Here is a 25,174-nt window from a genome sequence, read left to right as displayed (position 1 = left end):
TACTCAGGCAATCGGAATAGTTCCAAGAATATCAAGTTCCGATAACTTAAGGCAGTTCCATGGATGTCAGGTATGTTTTTAGAACTTCTGTGACGATAAGAGACCTTCAAGGCAGTTCTATTGACGTTAGGAAAATTGCAGGAACTTTACAGGAATTACCAAAATAGTGTTAAGATCTTTAGGAAAAATAAGTGAACTTTAGGGCAATTTTGAGAAATTCAGTACAAGTTCCATGAATATCAGAAAAATTGCGGGAACTTCAGGTAAATTTCGAGAATCGTAGGACAGTTTAATTTATTCCAGAGAAACAGCGGGAACGTTCAAGAAGGTTCGACATGTTCGGGGAAGTATAGTGATATGAGAATAGTGAGAGCTTCCGGGAAGTTCCAGAAACTTCAGGAAAGATTAAAGAGCTTCAGGGTAGTCCTAATTTTTTCACGAAAATTTAAGGAACTTAAAATAAATTCCGAAAAATTAAAGAAAGTTTCTTCAATAGACTGCGGGAACATGAGAAAAGTTCTCAGAATTTCTGGAAAAGTTGCGGGCTCTTCTAGGAAGCTTCAGGCACTTGAAGGCGGTTCCATTAGCTTCACGAAAACTGTAGCATAATTTAAAAAGTTCTGAGAACTTCAGAGATATTCGGAAAGCCTCTATGAAGTCAAGAAAACTTCGGAAATGTCCAAAGATCTTGAGAAAAATTGTATAAACTTAAAAAAAAACTGTTCCAAGAAGCTCAGGGATGTTAGGTTTAGATACCTTAAGGACAGTTCCAATAACTTTAGGAATATTCCGAAAATTTTATTGAAGTCCAGTACGCAACACGCGGATATTTTCTACTACAATGAAAAATAATGGCAAATGAAAGCTAGAATACCGAATCTCGGTAAACAAACAATACTAAAGCAAGCAATGGTAAAACGGAGTCTTGACATAGATTACCGAGGTCAGCGAAAAAATTGTTTGCGTTTGTACTCGGCATCAAGTATTGCCGAATTTTGGATAAAATATTAAATAAGCCAAAATTTCAGTTTGCAGTAGTTCTGAATCACTGTTTAATTTTTTTTCTCTTGGTCGGTGATTACATTCCATTAGGGGATGTCCATAAACTATCCACAGCCCATACAAATTAAAAAAAATATGTATGGACAATTGTCTATACAAGGGGGGGGGGGTCAAGAATCCCAAAAAACTATCTACGTAGTTAATGAACACACCCTTATTCGAAATGTTTCTTCGAGAGCGTGGTTCAAAGGTCTGGATGTAAGTCGGGGCTTCATTCGCGTGATGTCAAGACTTATGTCCAACCACTACTCGCTAGACACACATCTCTACAGAACAAACCTCGTTGACAGCAGTATGTAGGTGCAGAACCGGTTATGATGACATCGATCACACAGTTTGGCATTGTCCGGATAATGACGCCTCCAGAGCACGACTGTTGGATACCCTAGTGGCCCGAGATAGACAACCCTTCCGTGAAGTAAGAGATGTATTGGGAACCCGTGATCTTCCCTATATACAGGCGATCTACGAATTCCTTTGTTTGTCTGATGTTAGAATTTGATGTGATCATCCCCTCCTTTCCAAACAATTTCCAGCCATTGTGTCCCAGTCTTATTATCCTCCTGTTTCTGTGCTACTTGCCCCTACCCAGCAAGGATTTGGTCAACTGTCCCAGATTAGTATCTGAAGGAGGCTTCAGGAACCAGTTTCCTACCTAGCTCCTTCCAATAGAAATTGTTACCCATTAGCCGCGAGCCCACCAAGAGTAATTGGTACCCAATACTAACCTAGAACTGCCCCGTAACGTGGGTAGATCACCTTTTCGTGGTACGTTACGGGATGTAAAATCTACCACCGATTCCTAGTCTTGACTAATTCAAACTAGGGGAACAGGATTTTTCAGTAATCAAAGGAACACATCTTAGTCCTTGTTACTTTTTAAGCCTTGTTGATCTATGTGATTCCTAATCTTCTATTCGTTGTTCCCTAGTTTGAAGTGGTTAAGACTAGGGTTCTGATGCATGGTCACTATCGGTGTCATTCTTTAATTTTGTTGCTAAGGAATTCAATTTTGACTGACAAAGGGACATGCCTTTGGAGGGTGTTCCAACACTTCGAAGGGTATAAATAGCGGGACCTTTCAATTAGAGTCAATTCCTGTATCAAAACCGAATACTTCATCATTTCTCAATAGTGATGAAGTAATACGACATGCAATAAACTAAGGACACGGGATATACTACAATACATCAAATTTCTGGTCGCAGTAGTTTATGTCTCGAATAGAGGAGAAAAAACCTAGAACTACTGCTGTTTAAGATACAAATTCAAACATTGCTGATTTCTGGCTCCGCAAAGTGTCACACAAAACTGAGTCTAGTGAATAAAAGAACTAGCTAAAAAAGACTATAAGGGACAGCCCTATGGGGTTGTACGCAATGGTGACGTAGGACTGCGTCGTCTTATATAATAAATCTTATTTGTCACCTGCAGCAGGAGCTTGTGTTTTGTGTAGGAATAGGAATTAGAGCGGGGTTATCTCTGTTTATACTCTTTAGTATGACGCGCTTGACATATATGGCCCACAGCGACTCACGAAGAGCTACTGATTCCGATAGCGGTGCGGCTTCTTCCTCCTATGGATGCTCATGTGGGCTGCAGCTCACTGCTTGCAGGTAGCCTTTCGTTGTGTACTGGAGAACTACACACGGTGATTGGAACTGAATCCGATCAGCGTTTGAGGACAGCCTTGATAACTAGCTGCAGATGGAATTCAACTTTGAAATCTGTGTTAGGGAAATCGCTTTTCGCAGCAACAGTTGCGCAATTATCATAGCAACAGTTGCACATTCGTGCAATTTTCAATAGTGACATTTTGAAAAAATGATAAAGTCTTAAGTTAGGCAGATGCATAGGAATATTTCTGATCGATTGGTGATAAAATTATTGAAATTGGTCCTGGGACAGCTGAGTTCTCAACGTTCAAAATCTTTCATACTGTTGTTACATGTTCCATTTTCGGTTTTCACAAAGTGTACCCCCATATAGAAATCCCAGACGTAGTCCTACGTCAAAAGATCAAAGAACCTTAGGACAGTTCAGTTAATTTCAATGAAATTACAGAACTTCTGAACGGTCTGAGAAACTCAGGATAGTTTCGGAAGCTTTAGAAAAGTTTTGAGGGTTTCAGGAAAATTCTGGAATCTTCAGGGAAGATCCATGAACATCGGGAAAGGGGAAGTTCCGAAAACTTCATGACAGTTTCGAGAACTTTCGATGAATTGCAGGTCTTTCAGCGATGATCAGAGAACTTCAAGTCAGAAAATCAATAGCCGCAACTTTCAAGAAGTTCCAAGATCTTTAGAGAAGTTTGATGATTTTTAAGTGGTTTATTTATCTTCAGAAAAGTTCCGCGTGCTTCGAGCAAGATCGAAGAACTTCAGAGCACTTTCATTAACTTCAGGAAATTTCAGCAACAAGTTTCAAGGAATTATGATAAAATGATCAGTCCCAATGGTCATCAGGTTGTTCCGTTAATATCCGGAAAATTGCCGGAACATTAAGGAAGTTCCGAGAACATCTTGACAATTTTCAGGAAAGCTCCCTAAAATAGCATTATTTATTTTGTTTTAACTTTCGGGAAATGACGGGAACCTTAAAATTTCCGGAAATTTTAGGAAGAACTTCAGTGAAGTTTATAAACTTATTTATAAATTTGGAAAACTTCTGGAACTTCACAGGAATAAGTACTGCTCATAAACGATTAAAATGCTATTATTTATACCAACCATGTCAAGTCATCCATGATCCTGTGGTAAATGATTGCTAACACATTTTAAAGTAATTCTAATAACTTCAGGGAAATTTAAGTTCCTAGAATTACCGGAAAAATACCGAAGTTCAAGATAGATTCACAGATTGAAGAAACTTCATGGATGTTCAGAGGTGTTTATAGATGTTTAAAGATATTCAAAATATTTTCGGTAGCATCAATGTTTCGAAAACTTCAGGAAAATTTCGGGTACTTCAAGGAACATCAAAGAACATCAAGTAACTTTAACTTACATAACTGTGGGAAAATTGTGTTAATTTTTGAGAAATACTGAAGACCTCAGTAAAGTCCTGAGAATTTCAGGAAAGTTCAAAACACTTCAAGAACTGCAAAAGTTTTTAGAAATTTACGAAAGTTTATAGATCTTCCTGAAAGTTATGTGAACCTTCAAGGCAGTTCCGAGAACTTTAGGAAAATTGAGGAATCTAAAGGGCTACTTAATGAACATGCTATATGAATTCTGAGAACTTAAAGAAAATTTAGAGAACTTCAGGGACACTTCGAAAACAGAATCCCTCTTGAGTCCACTATACTCAATATGCCTGCCATCAATTTTATTTTTGAATTCTCTTGTTATTTGAAGCGTCACGTGAGAGTTTTAGTTGAAACAAAAAATGCTGCACCGCTTGCCGTTTCATATTTTTGTATTAAGACAAGGAAACGAGAATGGCGAGAAAGAACCATGATAAGGGGTTTGGCTTAGCAAGGTGAGGTTCTGGCTGAGCTAGTTTTTTTTTATCTACTTCGTTTATTTGGAAGGCTCAATCGCATTAGCTTTACGGAGCCGATAATTCATTGTTCATTGTTTGTAACAAAATTCACTCATATCTATGTCGAGTAGGAGTTGGACCGAATACTCGCGGCTTATGGATGGTTAGAGCAGGCTTCCAAATAGTACAGCCTTCTCGCGACAGTTGGTTTATACCTGAATTGACTGTTGCTTTGTGTGCTTTACTACCGCTTGCTATCGTACTTTCCGATCTGAATTCGTAGTGTATTGGCTACAGCGCACGCACGAACGAATGAAAGCTGTATTAGAACAGTCGCATCCATACCACAGGACTGCAACGCCTGTCATCTGCGAACAACTCGAGTGAAGCCAAATTTCTCTGGTGCTCTGGTGCTAATTTGACAGTTCTTTCTTTTCCTCTATGATTAACCTTGGTACATGTCGCACCGAGTTGCGGAAAATAGGATTGATCATGACTTCCAAGCTTTCAGAACCTAATAGGTACATATCACTAAAGAAATCCAATTGTAGGTTTAAGGACAGACATAGCATTTCTTAAGAAATGCCGAAAATTAAATCTAACACCTATCAGTCATAAGATTAGGGTTAAGACACCAACTCCCTTAAAAGTAGTTCGTAAGATGGAGTCAGAATTTATAAAAGCGAGCATCCAGAGTCTCTATTCAAAGTTGGAAACAAAGTCGTTGGAATGTTATTCCCTGCATTTGAAATTGGCCAAAGAATTCACAATTGAATTTCCACTGTTTTTGGCTAAAGTAAAAGTATTGGAGGACTGCGAGGAAAAAAGGAAAAGAAAGTTACATAACAACAAACTGAGGTCACTACAATACTATTTGAATTACACAACACAACAGAGAGACCAGAAATCACACAGTTCAGTTAACACAAATGTGGTTCAATCCGTCGAAGGTTTTGTGGTAAATCGCTCGACGCAGCAGTTCTCAGAAGAACAATTGACACTTCTCAACAAGGGATTAGGATATGCGATCTCCTCAAAACCTGACGTGGAAGAGGCCATTGTTGACATGGAGACTGCAATCACTCACACACTTCCTATTCAATTACACGAGACTGCCAGGAATATTATTTCAAAACGGAAAGGGACATTGACTTAGTAAAACCGAAAAAGAAGAAATTCGAATTCCCAAAGAACTAAAAACAAAGCCGGTATTCTATACAAAACCGGACAAAGGTAATGCAGTAGTGATTTTGGACAAAGAGGACTATGACAATCGGATGACGGAAAAAATTACTAATGGCCCATACAGACAGTTGAGGATTGACCCCCTCCCATTTATAGTTAAACATGTGGATAAAACGTACAAGGCGGTTATTGGCAACACTACGAATCAATTGAAAGTTTCAAACCCTATTCTACCTAGGATCAAAGGTTTACCAAAGATTCACAAACCAGGAAACGAAATCTTGGCTGAAGGGTCCCCCACTCAAAAGCTTGCCAAATGGCTAGTAAAGGAATTTCAAAATATGCGTAAACCCTTTTCCACTCACTCAGTTAACAGCATACCGGAATTCGCAAATCAACTTCAGGCATCAGAAGAGATTCGGGGAGACGAAGTCATGGTTTCATTTGATGTCACAGCACTTTGTACGAGTGTACCAGTAAAGGAAGCCATCAGCCTTTTAGAGGACTGGCTTCTGAAGCAACGGGAGGATTCTACTTGGAAAACCAAAGTTCGGTCATATCTCAAGCTTACTCGTCTTTGTATGGAGGAAAATTATTTCATTTTCAGAGGAAATTGTTTTAAACAAACTAAAGGCGCTCCTATGGGCAATCCGCTTTCTCCATTTTAATGTGAATTGTTCATGGCTAACCTGGAAAATACTCTGGAGGATAGGAATTTGTTGCCCAAATGTTGGTATAGGTACGTGGATGACATTTTTAGCATTGTTAAAAGGGAAGATTTATCAAAAACTTTGAAGGCCATAAGCAACGTTCACAAGGACGTCAAATTTACTCACGAAGAACGGCAAACTTCCCTTCTTAGATCTTCTTATCATCAGGGAAACGTCTTCGTTCAATTTCGAAATCTATAGGAAACCAACAAACACAAAGAGAGTAATACCAAGCACTTCAAACCATTCCCATCAACACAAAATGGCTGCTTTTCACCACATGATTCACAGGATGCAAACTCTTCCTCTTAGCGATACAGGCAAATCAAAGGAAATAGCTCACATTTTTGAAATCGCTAGACTTAATGGGTATCAGGAAAAAAAACAATTCAAGCAGTAATCGATAAAAGAACAAGGGATCATTTTAGGCGTATTTCGACAACTCTTACTGAGGGTTTAAAGTGGGTAGCGTTGAATTTCGACAAAAACATTACCAAACCATTGATTTCGAAGTTTAGAAGTTTTGGCCTAGATTTAGTATTCAGCAGCAGGACAAATCAGTTGAAGTCACTGTTAGGTTCAACAAAAGATTCAATAAATGGCTTAGGGAAGCCGGAGTCTACAAAATTTCTTGTCCAGATTGCAATATAGACTGTTTCAGAAAGTATAAGCACACCTTATTTTAACGGTCACTTTGAATATAATGAAATATTTCAACATGTTTTGGCTGCGTCCTTTTGTTTGCTCATTTCTGAATGACATAGAATCAAAAAAGTGCTCAGTTTTGTGTTTCCTGTCAAAATGCGTGGTCTTACTCCGGAACAACGAAAAAGTATCGTGCACAAATGGTGCACTGTGAGCGGACTCTCCTTGAGAAAATTGGCCAAGGAAGAGGGTGTAAGCGTCGGAGCGGTACGAACTGCGATTTGAAAATATAGAGAACAGTGTACGTTTGAAGATGCGCCGAAGAGTGCCCGGAAATCCGGTCCTGTAAGTCCGGGATGCCTACAAATGAATACCAGCGACTTCCGTTCGGGTTGTTGCGAAAAAACTAGGGACCTCGTCGCGTAACGTCATGCGTGCCAAAGAAAGACTTGGGCTACAAACATACCGGAAGCAGAAAAAACCCAAAAGGAACCCAAAACAGGCCGCGTCCGTGAAACCACGGGCCCGCAAACTCTACGATTCGTTATTGTGTCGAAATTCTGGGTGTATAATAATGGACGACGAAACGTACTTGAAACTAGATTACAAAACGCTTCCCGGACCACAATTCTATACTGAAAGCGAAGGCAAGGACATCCCCGAAACGGAGAAGGCAATTTTTACCGAAAAATTCGGTAAGAAGGTTATGGTTTGGCAGGAAATATGCGAGTGTGGTAAAACATCTAGTCCATACATCACAACGGAGATGATGAACACTCAGAAATACGTTAAGGAATGTCTCCAGAAGCGATTGTTGCCGATGATCAGGCAGCACGAAGTCAAGTAGTATTTTGGCCTGATTTGGCGTCATGTCATTACGCAAAGGACACTTTAGAATGGTACAAAAGTCAAAATGTATGTTTCGTACCGAAAGACATGAATCCGCCGAACTGCACGGAGGCACGGCCAATCGAGACTTTTTGGGCTTTAACCAAAGCAAAGCTTCGAAAATTAATAAAACCAGCGGACGACATCCAAAAATTCAAAAAAGATTGGCCAAAAGTGGTCAAAATGGTGGAAAGTACCACTGTGCAGAAGCTAATGGGTCATGTTCGAGAAAAAGTTAGGAGTCTTGGCTATGATTAAATATGTTGATTAAACGAGAGTAAAATATCATTTGAAATACAAGCATGCTATCTAAAACAACACATCGTAGCATGCCTCTACCTGTTAGAGACTAAATTTAGGTACCTGGTTAGGTAAATTGTGACATGGCAGTGGATACCTGCTGATTTTTAGTACCTATTGATTAGTATATAACTCGTAGATAAAAGATGGATTTTTCAGTGGTGTTGAGCACTGTTAAATATGTTATGGATCACCAGCGGTGCTTATGTTTTCGGCCGTTTCAAGAACTGGGCATTGCAGGGGGTTGATCTATACCCGCTTTGCTAAAATCATCGTGCACATTAATCTAGAACGTAGTGAACCGAATGGGCTGTATTTATAAATTTCTTTATGACCAGGTTTTCAATGTTTCTTCCGTCTTGACACCCTTCACAAACTGACGACATCTCTCAGCATACCCAATTGGCTGTCACGAGACATTATATATAATTGATATACGGCAGTGAAGTATCGAAGAAACCCAAAAAAAAATATTCAGAACAGATATGTCGGCCCGATGTCGGATCAATGTAAGGTAAATTTATAATCGACGTCGGCCAAATGTCGGATCAATTCTGTGTTTATGTCGGGTCAATGTCGAGCTAATATCGGGTTGGGGGTTGGTAGAAGGCAGGTTGGTGTCGTGCAGTACTGCGCGTTTTAAAAAAATATCGGATGGAAATTTTGCAATGGGCAGCACGAACGAGCTTCGGTGTCACACTGGCAGTTTGACGGACTGCTTGTTCTATGTACGAGGAACGTTACAAATGACCATCCGAGGCTGCCATAGCCGAACGAACAAAATACATGAATAAGAACGAGCTGTCGTGTACTGCAGAAGACGGCAACGTTGCATGTCATATGACAGCCTCACTGTGGGCTGTCGCTTATAGCTCAATCTCAAGGTTGTCGTAGGAAAAAGAAAGCGAAAGCCGTTGGAATACTGTCATGAGGCGGTACTTTTGGGTTAGAGCGAACCATTGTCGAAGGATAGGATCAGGGGATAGGGGGTTTCATTGTCTCATCAGAGTGTTGTCGCCAGTATGAATGGTAGTGCGGTTTAGATTCGTCTGGAGTTCGTCTGACTAATTCTAGTTGGTGACAGGATTTCACTTCTCAGTACCTATTTTATGAATGGCATTCGTAGTATTTCAGTAGTTAGTATTTTTAAGTTTTATGACGAGCTGCTGGCAGACAAGTTTTGTCCATATCTTAGTCCGCCGGTTTCCACTTTGAGCCACAAATGTGTACAACAATCCATCTTCTTGTGATCAAATCGAAAATAACCTTCCATCTTTTCGGGCTGGAAAATTCGGTGGAAAATCAACAATGTTTGCTTGACGAAATAAAGCAAACGAGCACAACGGCGGTACCACATTCGTTTGACAAGGTTACCGAACACGAAGCGGAATGTTTATCTTTTCCGATGATTTGTTTAATTTTCGAGGAATTTAATTGAATTTCTGATTCTTGCAAACATTCCGGGCGAAAACAAAGAAAATATTCTGCGGCACACTTTGCCTCCCTCGCAATGCAAGGCAAGGCAAAGCAAAGCAAAAGAAAAAAGATGTCTTCTGTTTGAGAAAACTTACCTTCGGTTTCCTTTTGTTTGCAGTAACTAAAACGATGCGGAAAAAGCTGTTCAATTCCAGATGGCGCTGCTCCTCGCGCTGGGTGAACTCGATTCACTTGATATGTTGTTTCTGTTTCATCTCCTTGGGCCCTGCGAAAGAGAAGGAATAATAAAAATAAATACCGTCGTTTAATGGTGCCGCCAGTAGGCATAAATTCTCCCCCGAAAAAAAAAACAGTAAATCAATTTAAACTTTTTCCCTAGCTCACCGAAGAAGCAGACTAAAAAAAAAATTACGGGAAACGGGTCACACCGATCTCCGATCGGTGGCCGACGGGCGAATAAAAAAGGCTTAATCGTTCAGTTTTCCACCTCATTTAAATGATTCATTCGAGCTAGGGGTCAGTTGATTTTCGCCGGGCCGAAGATCCGAAGAAAGTAAATAACCCAACCAGGGCCAGGGCGCGCGGACATTAATCAGTTTAGTAGCGCTCTAAACACAATCCTCCGACACCCTTTTGATCAAGTTTAATGGCAAGCGAGTGAACGAGCAACCATTGGATCTTCACAAAGAAAGAAAAGCGATTATTATTGCTTTAGACAGGCCGCCGTGTGATGAAAAAGTACGCACGTAACTGTTTTTATTGCTTTCTCATTAAGATCGCGCGCTGGCTGGCCGGTTGATGATGTCGGGGTCCGAGTCCGGCTCTGTCAGTCAGTCAGTCAGTCGGACGACGGTTAAACAAACAATCCGGCATATTTTGGAAACGAAACGAACTGAAGAGTAATGGCAGGTAGTTACTAGTTTATTGTTTCCGACAAACTGCACAGGGCGCACAGTAAATCAGATTCAAACTAATGGTGGTGGATTGACCTGCCCGGTGAAGCGGGCCATGTACACGTAATACCATTTGTGAAGGCTTAGGCGGAGGAGGAGGCTAAAGTTCAGCAGCAGCACAGGTGATGGATGAGTGGTTGAGAAAGTTCAGCGCAGTTCGCTTCGGCGGTTCAACAGTCAATAATGTGTGTGTGTTGGAGGATAAGTTCCGGAAGTGTTAAGTAAGGGTCAGCAGGTTTTCACACCTGGAGCGAGACAGAGAGAGAGCATTTAGCGTGACGCTGTTTTAGCATGACGGGAAACTTACATGACGGTGGGTTTTATGCAGTAAATTTGTGGTTTCAACGGGGGTACGATTTCCTCTCGCGTCGACATTTCTGATTATTATGAAAATAAATTTTTGATAAGTTGCACAAATTTGTAGGTAGTACAAGTCTTAGATCATTGTTTGAGAATATTGCCATCTCCGTCCGTTACCGTATTGACCAAGATGTGGGATTGATCTCGGCCGCTTAAGATGGAAGTAGCACTATCTCTAACCGTCGAGAGCTGTCCTGGACACGTCCTTGCAACCAGAGATCGTAATTATCGCTGATGTAAGAGCAGAAACAGCATTTATCACCTGTACAAAGAATGAAACGTTCAAACAAAGAGCGAGACAACTTTGTACTAGCAAAGCAATTCTCGTGAGAAAAGTAGCCATGAGTATTTCTTCTCACTCGGTAGTGACAGCCGATAATTTCGTTTTCTTTTCGGCTTTTGTTTTTCGGTGATGATGATTTTCACCCTTCCTGAGAACCCGATTTTGAGCTGTCTTCAGACGAAACCGAGCTTTTGCCCTAAGGGACTGGATTAGCGGCGGTATGAGAGAGACAACTAGTACTCAGTGATGCCACATATTCAATTTTTTCTCAATAATTTGATTTCATATCAACTCCCAGAATTCATATAGAATCGAACGGGGGGCTCAATCGCTCTAAAAAGACTGAATTGGGTAAAGAGGCGACGTCTTATCCATTTGACAGGTCTTCTGCTCGATTGGAATAAATTTTCCTATGACTTTGACAGATAATCGATTGTTCTAATTTTGACATGTCGTCTCTTTGTAAATTCAGCCTAATTTGCTACACTCCTGCTCGGATTCCAGCAACACACTATCGATTATTTTCGGTGTCCAATAGCAGAAGAAAAAGTGTGCTCACCGGTTTTGAGAGAGTGGTGTTTTTTGTATGATGGGAGAGGAAAATGAATAATCGTTGAAGAATGAGAGATGAAAATACTGTCGACTTTCTGCTGTGCGAAAAGCAGCTTGAATGATGCGTCGCTCATCTTTCAGCTGAGCGAGAATTTCGATCTCTGCTTGCAACTTACTTAAGAGAGAAATCATAAGTATCATCACAGGAGTTTGGAGTTTTTTTTAGTGGGAGGGTAAGGCCACAGGATACGTTCGGTAAACATTGCTGGCAAATTTTTAATAGCTAGGTGGATATAATAAGGCATAGTGAAACATTGAAAGTCAGGGGACGGGCCTGGGATTGAACTACCGACCTTCTGCTTACTGAAACGGTAACCACTAAGCTACCGAGCCCGTCTCTGAATTAGACATTTCTGATTACACCCTAAATTAAGACCAAACTAGTCTAGCTGTTAAAATCTGAGTCATAAAAGAAATTAAACGTAAATTCCAGGGGTGGTAGCGAGTCACTTTTTAGTGATTTGGCCACTTTTTTCAAGCCAGTCACTAAAAAGTCTCTTTTTTAAAGGCCAAGACACTAAAGTCACTTTTTTTTTTGTAATAAGTCACTATTTTAAACTTTTTTAAACGTGAATTTATTTCAAGATTGATCATTCTTCTGAATAGGCCTACATGTTGTTCTATTTTTTGAACAATTCGAAGTTGACGACCTTGTATAGAGTTTTTCGTTACGTTTTAGCCAATAATTTGGCTAAATAAAGTTCCCTGAGATTTGAAGTTCTATTGATCTCAGAAAAGCTAGATCTAGAGATCTTTGGGGAATTCCAGAGATCTTAAGGGGAAGTCCCCGAAACTTTAGCCCAGACTATTGAATTGATTTAAAAATTTATAAACGTGAGTTTACACAAATTCAGGATAGTTCCATGATGTGCTGAAATAAAATCGAGAACCCATAAGATGTTCCGAAAGATTCAGTACAGAGACCTTAAGAAAATTTATGAAAACTTCAGAAATATTTCAGGAACTTCACAGAAATCCAGAGAATTCCAGGGAAGTTTAAAGGTGTTTACGAGAATTCCATTTATTTTAAAACAAAACCGAGATATTCATTAGAGTTGAGAGTTTTAAGGAAGCTCCGAAGACATCAACACAGATCAGAAAATTAAAGGGCAGTTCAAAAAATTTCTAGGAAATTGCAGAAACCGAAATTTTATGAAATTTCAGTTTGCTCAGAGAAAGTTTCTGGAACGCAATAAAAATTATATAAACATCCGGAAATGTGAGAGTATTTCAAGGGTGTTGTATCATGGAAATTTCAAGATCTAAAAAAAAAAATTCAAAAATTTAGCTAAGTTGATTAGAGAACATCAACAAAGTTCCATTAATTAAAAAAAAAGGCGAGAACTTTTAACAAGCACCGATATTTTCAAGAAATTCCAGAGAACTTTTAAGAAATTAAGATATTTTTAGATTGTTGTTACTTCGACGACGATCAAACATCATCTTAAAAATCCCATTAACTTAAGGAAATTTGCAGCGACTTACAAGGAGTTCTATAGAATTATGGGATATTCCGAGAATTCTATGATTGATCCGAAAACTTTAGAAGCTTCAGGGAATTATAAATATATATTAGAAAATTTATCGGAACATTTGATCAATTTAGAGAAATTAAGGTAAGCATCGAAAACTTCTGGGATGTCCAGGCTTTCCAGGGAAAATTAGTGATTTACGGCAAAGTTCCGTAAGCGTTTATAAGCTTTATAAAAAAATCTTTCTTTTAAAAAACACTAAGATATTCAGGGCAGTCTAGAGAATTTCAAGGAAATTGAGAAATATCTTGGGCAGTTTTAAAAACATCTGGAAACTGTAGACTATTGAAGAAGTTATGAATTAGTTTCGATAATTTGAACTTCACACAAACAACAACACAAAGTTCTCAAACTTCAGTGAAAATCATAGAACCATATTAATTATTTCGCTGCGGAAGCTTAAAGAAGTTCCTGAAATTTCATAATAACTTCGAAAACTTCACAGAAGTACAGAGATCTTCAGAAACATTTCGAGAACTTCACTATTTAGCATTGATCGCTGCTGCTTCTTCTTCTTCTTCTTCTTCGCATTTTTAGATTATTGCATATTGCATATTAGCTTATTGCGTGCTCTCAACTTAGTTTAGTTTATTAATTTATTTATTTGATAAGGCTCAACCGAATTAACTTTACAGAGCCGAGGATTCTTGTTCACTATGCAATACATCTTAAAATAATAGTAAAAAGGTACAACACAATAAACATTTTATCTTCCGCTATCCAATAAGCCTCCTCTACCAGAACGGGAGTGGAGCTTCCAGTGGTTTACTTGTATGGCAGATTCGCCAACGATGGTCAGAGCGCTTCCATTGTAGCAATGGACGCAAAACGTGGTCAGCACGAAACGGTTGTTTTCCAAAGTCGACGACGCATCGATTGAAAGAACTGCTGATGAAGAACAATGAGGAGGATCACACAATGGTTGCTGCCGAGTAAACAGACGATCGCATGACACACATTGCTGCTTCTGTCGACAGCCGAGTAAACACTGGTCTCTCAACTTAGTGTTCTAGATGCACTTCCACAGTTATTAATTGAGAGCTTTCGATGCCTGTACCATTTTTGCATTGGTATAATTGTGTGGCAAGTACAATCATACTTCTATGCCCAGGAAAGTCGAGAAATGTTCCAACCCGAAAAATTCCTAGACCGGACCGGGAATCGAACCCAGCCACCTCCAGCATGGTCTTGCTTTGTAGCTGCGCCTTTACCGACTGAGCTAAGGGAGGCCCCAGCATTGATCGCTACCAGCCCTGAAATTCTAAACAAAAACTATATCTTGAGATCTTGACATGAGGATAGGGGATGAGTACTTAAGGGGGATAGATTTTCATAAGTCTTTAGTGGGATTGAAACTGATGAAAACTGCACATTGTCGTCGAAATACGATTCTGTCATGGATACAAAAACTAATTAAATGGAATTAAATGGAAGATAGCCTTTTTTGGCTGGTTCAAAGCATTCCACTAACAACCCAATTTCATTACTTCATTGTAAATTCTAATCAAGGTTTCTTCTTCTCTTTCGTTTCCAGGTACGTTTGAATGTGGCCATAATCAAATCTAAGTAGGTAAGAACCAAATCGGACTGTTTCGACTTCAGCTTGATGAGTGACTCTGTCGAAATTATAGATAATTTACTGTCGGATTCACAGTGTCAACATTTTTAATTAATAGAAGAGACAGTTATTCTGGTGGAAGTGGGAACAGCTGGGTTCAACTTGTATTTAACTTCTTATAGTATAACTTCGGTAGGGCCTTATCGCCAGTTTTGGGCCTATCGAGCAGAAAACATTAAATATATCTATGATTGCGGCGTGAACGTGTCAAATATACGTTTTACGCTTCAATTCAATAGCTGCAAGACGAAATGTTGAAGAACGCAATATAAGATCTCGAAAACAAAAGGGGCACTTGAAGTGTACAACAGGCGCACGCGAATTAACTCCGTTCGATAGGCCAAAGAGAATCCCAATGGCGTTTCAATGGCTAATATTTCGCAACCCCTTATCAGAACTAACGGTACATATGAAAAGGTAAATAAATTTGGAAGTCATCTGTAATAATAGCATTCCGTTTGGCGTTAAACTCCCCTAAATTAAGAAAGACTAAATACGGGTTGTGCTTAATAGGCCGGGAATGGGGCAGTTAACCCTATATGGGTTCCATTTTTGTCATACGCTTCAAAAATAATGGAGACATCCAATATTCATGCATCAAATACTTTACTCGCGAGCTACGACTGCTGTTTAAGTTTTTGTATAAGGCTCTCGGAAGACGGATTTAATCGAATCGTAGTGAAGTGAATCATGTCTGGAAGTCAGGTACAATATTATCGAACCGACCTTCTCCGGAAGCTTTCACTGAATTATTCCCAAAAGTTTTCTGCGACTTGTCTAGGCAGTATCTTCCATCTTATCCAGAGACTTTCATCCAAATTCCACCGAAGGTGCTTCCTAAGTAGTTCTCACTTAAGTATCTTTCAACTTTCTCCGGGAATTCTTCCATCTTTTACTGGAATTTTCTTAACCTCTCCTAGAAGATTCTACTAAATTCTCCGACCGACATTTCCCACAGTCTGTCTTCCTCTGTAAGTGTCTTTCGACTTTTCACGGACGTTTCTTCCGACTTTCCCTAAAATTGGTTTCGCCTTGCTTCAGAAGCTTCTTCCAACTTCTACAATATAGCGCAAATTTACCGGAAATGGTTTCCCGCGCGATGAATGCTATTTTTTAATATATATGGAAACCATATTCGCGTCAATTAGGCTACAAGATTTTTGTCAAATTTCCCCGGAATGGTTTCGCAGGATGTTTCGAGTAGGAAATACTTTTCTCAACTAAGATGAGGAGGTGGTTTTATTAGGACACCTGATTGAATTTTTGGTCCCTACTGCAGTGCTGGTAGCAGGTCACTTTTTAGTGACTTGGTCACTATTTTGAAGCCAGTCACTGAAAAGTCACTTTTTACACCAAAAAGTCACTATATCCCTAGAAATAGTCACTAAAGTGACTTTTTCACTACTAAAATAGAGTGAAATTTTAAAATATCAACCAAATGTTTAAATTGAGTACTTGGTGCTAAGAAAGTCGAAAGACACCGCAAAACTTTTGAACACCAGGAAAACTATTGGGAAATGCTTACAATTTCGATTAAAAATCGAAATAAGTATACCTCCTTTCCCACAAAATAAATTGTAAACCTTGGAATCTTTCCAAAGGTATTTGTCTGTGATAGATTTTCAAAAGGCTTTCAAGGATGATTAAGAACTTTAAAAAATCCAAAGTAAATTTTAAGAGAATTTTAAAGGATTTTAGGGATGACACCAAGATATATCTGAAAAGAATACCGAAGTACAGACTACGAAAGTCTCATGTAAAATTAAGTGCTCTGAGACCGATTTCTTCTTCTGCGCTTAAATCTTATGCCAGGTTTACCTATATAGTTAAACATGGCTTAACACATACGAGCGTCGCTTTTAATTATTTTTTAAATGATTAGAGACGCAAAATTCAGCCCCGAAACAATTTTGGAAATAATTCCAATTGAGAGTGCATTTTAACGAGAGTTCTGAGAAGAATTCTATGATGATTGGATGAGGATTCTAGGTCCAATTCTAATAAGCATTCAAAATTTGTTCTGAAATTTTGCTTATGGTAGCTCTGGTGAAAATTCCATGAAAATCCCGTGAACTCCAAAGATGGTCTCTGCGGATAGTTCTAAAAGAGTTCTGGGTGATTTCTGAAGATACTTCCAAGAGAATTCTAAACAGTTCAAAACAAATTCCGGGAAGAATTCCAATGGAATCGAATTTTGAGGGTTCAATCTCAAAGCAATTCTGAGAAGAGTTTCAAATTTGTAATGAATTTTTGTTTTGAGATTCTGAGGAAATACTATGGGAATTCTAAAGAGAATTCGAATTGAATTTCCAATTGAATGGAAGGGAGTAGTCCAAGATTATTCTAAGCAGAAATTTATGAAATATCTGAAGAAATTCTAAGGATGGATTTATGGAAAGAGCCTTCAGGGAGTAGAGTTGATAGTTCCATTATAGTACGGCAGTGTGAAAATTGTATATACACAGTGGAAAGCGAGCAAAGGACAATTTTGAGGAAGGTACGAATCGGGTAGTTGTTTACGTCAGATGGCGACTTGAGTGTGAAACAATCGATAGAACTGTTTCCGCACATCAGAGGTACATGAGCAAATGTGCGATCATCCGTTTTTCCAGTGGTGATAGGGGGAAACACCCCACACCATCCCTCATTAACGGATGAGCTTGGTAAAGGAGATGCTCTACCCTATTCGTCACTTCCTCAAAATTGTCCTTTGTTCGCTTTCTACTTTCTATATACAAATTTCACGCTATGACGGAACTACAAACTCTTTACTTTCATCTTCTCATCTATCGTATAAAATGTCCAATTTAATTCTGATATTTCATGTTAAGCATTTCCAACTAATTTTTATTGATTGTTCTGCAAAGAATTTCTAGAATGCAATATTATGTTTGTAATAGCTTATTTGCCTCTAAGTTTAAGAGAAAGGGAATAATTCTAAAAAAGTTCTTGAGATCATGCTGAAGAAATTCTTTGAAAAGTTCATAGCAAATTATCAAAGTTATCTACCTAGATATATCAAATATTTAATGATTTCGAACTCAGAATCAAATTCAAGATCATAAAAAATGGGAATAACCATGTACAACGTAAGCAAAAGTAAATTATTCAAATCACTTCAAATGCTCTTCACAAGGGATTCAGTTGTGTAATTCGATTAAATTAGAGGAATTTATGAAATTTGATTTTAAGTTTCATGGCATAAAAAGTTTATTTCAATATCAAACTGTATTTGAATTTCCAAGTTACCATATAAATGGTTATTTATATAGTATTTACAAGTCACTATTTGGTCACTATTTCCGCAATTTTAGTCACTAAAGTTACTACTATTATATCGCATCAGCACTACTAGCCCTGCTACTGATATAATTTCACGGATAGACGGCGGTTTTTACCCCACTTATTGCGGTTTGCTCTTCAGCCATTTCATAGCAAAACAATATAGTGGTTCTTAGAATGTCGTAAAAAATCGTAGTTTTGTTTCTTATCGCAAAATATTAGACTCGTATTTTTTTTTAAATTTGGTCATCAGGGTGACCATTTCTATGTTAAAGTGGTCCAAAAATCGATTTTTTTTCATAACTTTTTAACCACTGGGCTGATTAAAATATCAAACCGATTCCATGTTACGGGGGGTCATAAAATCGGGAACATTGAGCGAAAAACCAAAACTTGATAACTTCTATAAAATATAACTCAAATACGAAAAAATCCCTGATTTTTTATATAGAGGAAATGGATGTAATGTCGGCCTAAATGTCCTTAATTTGGGCCCATACATAAATTCAGCAATCGACTAAATTTTCAATAGCGACCAATTATATCCATTAGTACCGTCCCAATGACGCGTTCATCTAGACAAAATTAATAAATAGCAGATTTTTAGCGATGGGCACAATCTTAGATCCATAGGCCAACATTAAAGCCTATGTTGATCTTTGAAATCGGCCCAGTGGTTATGTTAAAAAATTAAAAATATTTGAAAATCATTTATGAAAAACATCGATCTTTTTGACCACCCTAATATGGAAGTGGTCACCCTAATGACCCAATAAAAATACGAATCTAATATATTGCGATAAGGAACAAAACTACCAATTTTATCATTATATCGTTTTGCTATCGAATGCTATGTGCTATTTGGTACCTGCAAGGAGACAAAAGTGTACCAAAAGTGCTTCTGAACGTGTTTCGCAGTTGGGTGTGGTGAAATTCCGTGCATTTCCGGTTGATTTTCAGTGGAGATCACAAAATTGCTCACCGAGTTCCTTTTTTTTTGCCGTTTGAAGACGACGGGTTTGCTTTTGTGAGAGTGACGTTTATTAGATCGGTTTCTTTGCACGGGTGTGTTTTTTTGTAATCAGCAGTGTCAAAGTGTGCTTGTGATTTTCATTGCCCCCGGGGAGGCCAGTTCACCGTGTTTGGATGTCACGCTTTCGTCGTGTAGTTCTATCGAGAGTCTCGTCCCCGTGTGCGAGTTTGAACACGGTTCGGTTGGTAAATTAGCCGGGGAAAGCGCTGATAAATGTGTCCGTCGCGAATTTTGGTGGTGATTCGGTGGCCTACGTTGCCGTGAATCAGCTAGTTTACGGCTTGCAAATGTGCTCGTCTGCTGGTCTCTCGCCAGTGCACAGTGGTCCAGAATGCAGATTTTGGTGGAATGATATGTTTTGAGCCTGAAATTGCAACTTTAGACTAAAAGTCTCTTCTACAAAGTTGTTCCTTATAGTTAGGCCCTCATTTTTATAACAATAAATCCTAGGGTGGTTTCTATTAATATCAAAATCAACAATCTAACTTTTTTGTTTAAATAAATTAAGGTATACATTCTTCGGCAAAGTTATAGCTGAGCTAATTTCAAGCAACTTTTTTGTATCTCTTAAATTGGCCGATTTAGAGCTATTTTCTTGAATTGAGTTAGGGTGGCTCTTAAAAAACAGTTCTTTTGCTCTAGTTTTCTTATTTAGAATTTCTAAAAAAGAGTTATTGACGTTTTTATACTAAAAATATGCACTTTTCAAATGTTAATATTTCTGGTTGGGGCAAACAAAAAAAAAGTTTTTTTACGGCATTTGAAAGGGCGTATGTTATTCTAAATGATATAAAAAATTGTTATTTTTTAAACTCGTATAAAATCAATTTGAAATTATTCATATTTTTTATTACATTTGGGTATATCTTTTTTATTAGAAGAGATACAGGCAACAAATTCAGCTATAAAACATTCATCTTAAAGAGTTTTAAAAGTCTCTAGAAGATGTCTTTCGTGAGAAATTTCAAAATATATCATTCCACCTAAATCTGCATTCTGGACCACTGTGCAGTGTCGGAGATTGTGAGCAAGCTGAAGGATGCCTCGCTGAATACGCCCAAGACTGGACGGGCGGTAGCTACAGACCGTGAACGGTTCCTGGGGAAAACACTAGACGTGAATCTCCTCCCAGATGACCATGGCAATGCAAGAAAATTTGTTTTCGTTGAAGGAAGTATTACAACAAAGTTAATTGCTATTAGATATTTTTGCAAACAGTGACAGATAGCAGACATGAAGCTGAAGTGGAGGTGCCGGGCAAAGGTGTTATATCCTAGACAAATGGTAAGTTACAAATTCGCTGTTCTCGTTATTGTAGGCGCCGTCGTATTCGCCGTCGTATTCACCGTCGTATTCGCCGTCGTAGGCGCCGTCGTAGGCGCCGTCGTATTCGCCGTCGTATTCGCCGTCGTAGTCGCCTTAGGCAGTACCGTTAGTATATTTAAAATTAACCATCAGCCGCTGAAACTATATGAATTATCGCGTATTTCTGTTGTTCATTACATACCAAGTGAAATTCGAAAACAATTTCATTTGAATAGCTTGTTTAACCAGGACTCAAACAATTGTCACGCCAGTCATAGCTTGTTATGATTACCTGAACAATGCGTACAGAGCAAATCGAAACATTGAACGTCGCGTGAAAGTGGAACTTAATGAAGGCCTAGGCACTCTTTCGTAGCTTTTAGTTTTTGGATTTGAAAGATCGTCGGTTGCAGTGGCTTGCTTACTGAACAGAAAAACGCGGTCCCAGGTCCTTTAATATTAAATATGTATGGTAAAATCGCTTGTTTATCGTGTATTTTGCAAAACTTTTCGCTGTCGTCGATGCCGGGTTTGAATAACGGTATAATGTGATATGAGGGTTCTCGGTGGCCTTAGAGCAACCGTTTTTGCTTACTGAGCTGAAAATCATGAGTCTAATCTCAAACCCATCTACATTCTAGATTCGTCAATCGTTTTTATTTATTTGTTAACATGACTACATGGTAATAACAGCAACTCGATGAATCAAAAGGGGCTCGTCTGCCTAGTGGCAAACGTTTTTGCTTACTGAGCAGAAGACCGGGGGTTCAATCCCAAGCTCCTTCGCGCGTTATATGATCGTTAGGACATCAATTCAGCTTATCGTTTACCAACAGGAACCCTGCTGCAAACCCAAACCTTTTATCCAACTTCCTTGTGATTACAGAATCTGAAAAATGTCTCCATTTCTGGGAATGCACGTCCAAATATTTCCAAGCTTGAGATCACATGTTTCTTATTACTGCACTTTTCTGAAATTTGAACAGTTTTCTAAGACCTGGATCTGTAAATTTGTTCTCTATCTAGTCTCAGAGTCTTGAGAATTTTTGTTAATCTTGGATTGTGTATTTCTGTGTACAGAACTAAGTTTTTTTTCAATGTTTGAATTTACTTAATTGTTTATTTTGAACCGATTTAATTATAATTTTTTCCGATATTCTTCAGAATTTTCCTCATTACAGTCCCGAGATTCAGTGGAGAACACTTAAGGAATTTCTTTAAAAAAAACTCTCGAAATTCACTTTAAATTTATCACTATTCTTCCTTTAAATTTGTCGAACCTCTTAACGGAATCCCTTTATGAAGAGCTTTGAGTGGGTTGGTTTATTTCCTTTAAATTCCGTTATAATTGCTTATCTTTTGACAGATACGCGTATTTCGTCTACTACTTGCAGACTTCATCAGTGCCAAGTACTCAACACTTGGCACTGATGAAGTCTGCAAGTAGTAGACGAAATACGCGTATCTGTCAAAAGATAAGCAATTAAAGGGTGATACGGTCAAAATTTGGTCAAGGGAAAACGCGTGTAAATCGGTGAAATCGTTTATTTAAAAAATCAAATTAAATTTATTTTTCAAGTTCAATTAGTATATAATTCAGGAAAAATATTCAGTTAGGCTTCCGCTTTTCCAAATCCGAATTGCCGGGCCTTACGCTTGACCCCTGCCATCAGATTTTGTACAGCCACCTTGTCCACCTTCTTCGCCGCAGAAAGCCAGTTTGCCTTGAACTGCTGCTCGCCCTTAGCAGTTTTTTTGGTCTTCTTTAGGTTCCGCTTGACAATAGCCCAGTATTTCTCAATTGGGCGGAGCTCTGGCGTGTTGGGAGGGTTCTTGTCCTTGGGAACCACCTGCACGTTGTTGGCGGCGTACCACTCCATGGCCTTTTTACCGTAATGGCAAGATGCCAAATCCGGCCAAAACAGTACGGAACAACCGTGTTTCTTCAGGAAAGGCAGCAGACGTTTATTCAAACACTCTTTCACGTAAATTTCTTGGTTGACAGTCCCGGAAGCTATGAAAATGCTGCTTTTTAAGCCACAGGTACAGATGGCTTGCCAAACCAGGTATTGCTTTGCGAACTTTGACAGTTTCATGTGCTTGAAAACATCTGCTACCTTTCCCCTTCCTTTTGCCGTATAAAACTCCTGTCCCGGAAGCTGCTTGTAGTCGGCTTTGACGTAGGTTTCGTCGTCCATTACCACGCAGTCAAACTTCGTCAGCATCGTCGTGTACAGCCTCCGGGATCGCGCTTTGGCCGTCGTATTTTGTTTATCATCGCGATTTGGAGTCACTACCTTCTTGTAAGTCGATAGTCCGGCTCGTTTTTTGGCTCGATGCACGGTTGTAGACGATACACCCAGCTTATTTGCGGCATCTCGGAGAGAGAGGTTAGGGTTTCGCTTGAAACTACCGGCAACTCTCTTTGTCGTCTCAGCGGCTTCCGGTTTTCGATTTCCCCCCGATCCAGACTTCCTGGCTGTCGACAAACGTTCCCCAAACACTTTAATTACATTTGTAACGGTTGATTTGGCAACTTTTAGCGATTTTGCCAACTTTGCGTGCGAGTAGCTCGGATTTTCGCGATGCGCGAGCAAAATTTTGATACGCTGCTCTTCTTGCTTGGACGGCATTTTGACAACTGAAGAGTGAATTCCAAAATCAAAATAGGAGCAACATTCTACACACACACACCTTCAAAATGAGGGGTGTTCAGGTTTTTTAAATGCAAAATTGAAAGAAATACGTCAAGTTGATATTGACCAAATTTTGACCGTATCACCCTTTATAACGGAATTTAAAGGAAATAAACCAACCCACTCAAAGCTCCTCATATTCTTAATAATCTTCGGGGAACATGTATAAATGACGTAGCATTTAAGGTTGGAGAACGAGATGTCTCAGAAGTTGTGATTGGTCATGTATTAGGTATAGAAAAATGCGCTACGAGGGGGGAGGTGGGGGCCTAAAATTGGACAAGAATATGCTGCGGTCCCTCGTGAGAATATTCTTAAATTTCTCTATAATTTTCTTTACAATTCCTCAGAAATCTCTTGGTATGCCATCAATAATTTAGAAAATTATCCTCCCAACATCCATAAGAATTTCCTCTGAATGACATTGAAATTCTTCTCAAAATGCTCTTGAGAGGATCTCGTGGAATTTTCTTTTAAATTATCTTGAAACTCTCTTTTGAGTTTCCTTGCAGACTTCATCTAAATCTCCCGGAACACTACTCTGAAAAACTTTGGAAATGTGTTTAATATTTCCTGCCAAACCCTCCCAGAAGCTCCTAAAAATCTCTCAAAACTCTTATGAATTGTTTGAGGAATTCCTATTCCTATTGTCCATATTTTCTCGAAGCTCATAATTTTTCTTCGATTAATTGCTTGGTCAGCATTTAAGCGATTTTCAGCCGTCGATCATCATTGGGCGTAGTTTCAGGGTTGTAGTCATATCATCATTAATTTTGGTTAATTCTCTTTTAATCCTTCTCCGAATCCCCTTAGAATGTTGTTTGAATTTCATTGGTTTGTGATTTACTTTTTAGAGCTCCATGGAATTCTACTGACAATCCCCATAGTAGTCTCTTCAGAATTAGCTTAAGATTCGCCATTAGTTTTCATTAAATACTTTTCTTAATTTCTGAAAATTTTCTGAAATTTCTAGTCAATTTCCATTGGTTATTATTCCCAGAATTTCTTCAGAATTATCCCTACACTGAGGCAAATAAACCTAAGAATTTCATAAAGCTCGACTTAGCGTGACTTATGAATGATTTTCGTCTAACATGAGGTATCTGTTATGATGATGATATGGAACAAAAGGGTGTCCCACATCAAATGGACCACTTTGTCAAGCAGTTTTACCGTGACTTTCTACCAGCGATTTCACAAAATTGGACCAACAAATTACTGTTTTACTATTTTACGCACTACTTTTTGGCTACTTTTCTCGTGGTTCTAGAAGAAAAACCTTGAAAATATTGTGTTATTTCGAAGTTCGGGTGGTAGGAAACGTCATTTTCAACTGCTCGAATTAAATGGTTAATTGCATCGCGGAAAAAAGGCTGTAGAAAATTACCTAGTTGACCGATCCTTGTCAAGCTTTCCGACAATAAAATATAATGAAAATTCGGAAGCGATTTTCTCGATTTGGTGATTTTGGAATTCCACCCTTTTCAAATGTTAGTTTAGAAATCGAAATGTATTTCAACTGTCACCTCACAGAACGAATTGTGGTAAAAATGGACCAATTAATAGAATGATGAGAGTGTATAATAATTATTGTGAGCATATAGATCTAACGATGTCTAAAGATACAGTAAGGAGAACACTAACTGCTAGGATTTCATCTCGTTAAGTTTAAAACAATTTTTATTTTTTTAGATATTTGTATATGCAGTCTACATTTGCTGACAATTTCAAATAAAACGTATGTTTTAAAATAGCATGTAAGGCAACAGCACTATTGTAAAACGGTCTAC

General features: G+C 38.7%; 2 protein-coding genes across 5 annotated transcripts in view; one reads left to right on the top strand and one right to left on the bottom strand.

Annotated features, from left to right (window-relative positions):
- Lerp (lysosomal enzyme receptor protein) overlaps nt 1-25,174 on the top strand; it is a 483,866-nt gene that overhangs the window by 130,396 nt on the left and 328,296 nt on the right. The gene's annotated exons all lie outside the window — the stretch shown is intronic.
- Nucleotides 1-25,174, bottom strand: part of LOC135698737 (protein toll-like) — a 183,707-nt gene that overhangs the window by 84,413 nt on the left and 74,120 nt on the right. Inside the window, exon 2 of the mRNA XM_065218838.1 lies at nt 9,845-9,975. The gene's annotated coding sequence lies outside the window, so the exon portion shown is untranslated. The remainder of the gene's footprint in view (nt 1-9,844; nt 9,976-25,174) is intronic.

This window comes from Ochlerotatus camptorhynchus, unplaced genomic scaffold (assembly GCF_037179485.1).
Source record: "Ochlerotatus camptorhynchus isolate MF236.1 unplaced genomic scaffold, CSIRO-AGI_Acam_v1.1 ptg000094l, whole genome shotgun sequence".
In the NCBI taxonomy this organism is placed as follows: Eukaryota; Metazoa; Arthropoda; class Insecta; order Diptera; family Culicidae; genus Ochlerotatus; species Ochlerotatus camptorhynchus.
The sequence above is the reverse complement of the archived record's forward strand: the minus strand, read 5'-3'. Positions and strand labels throughout refer to the sequence as shown.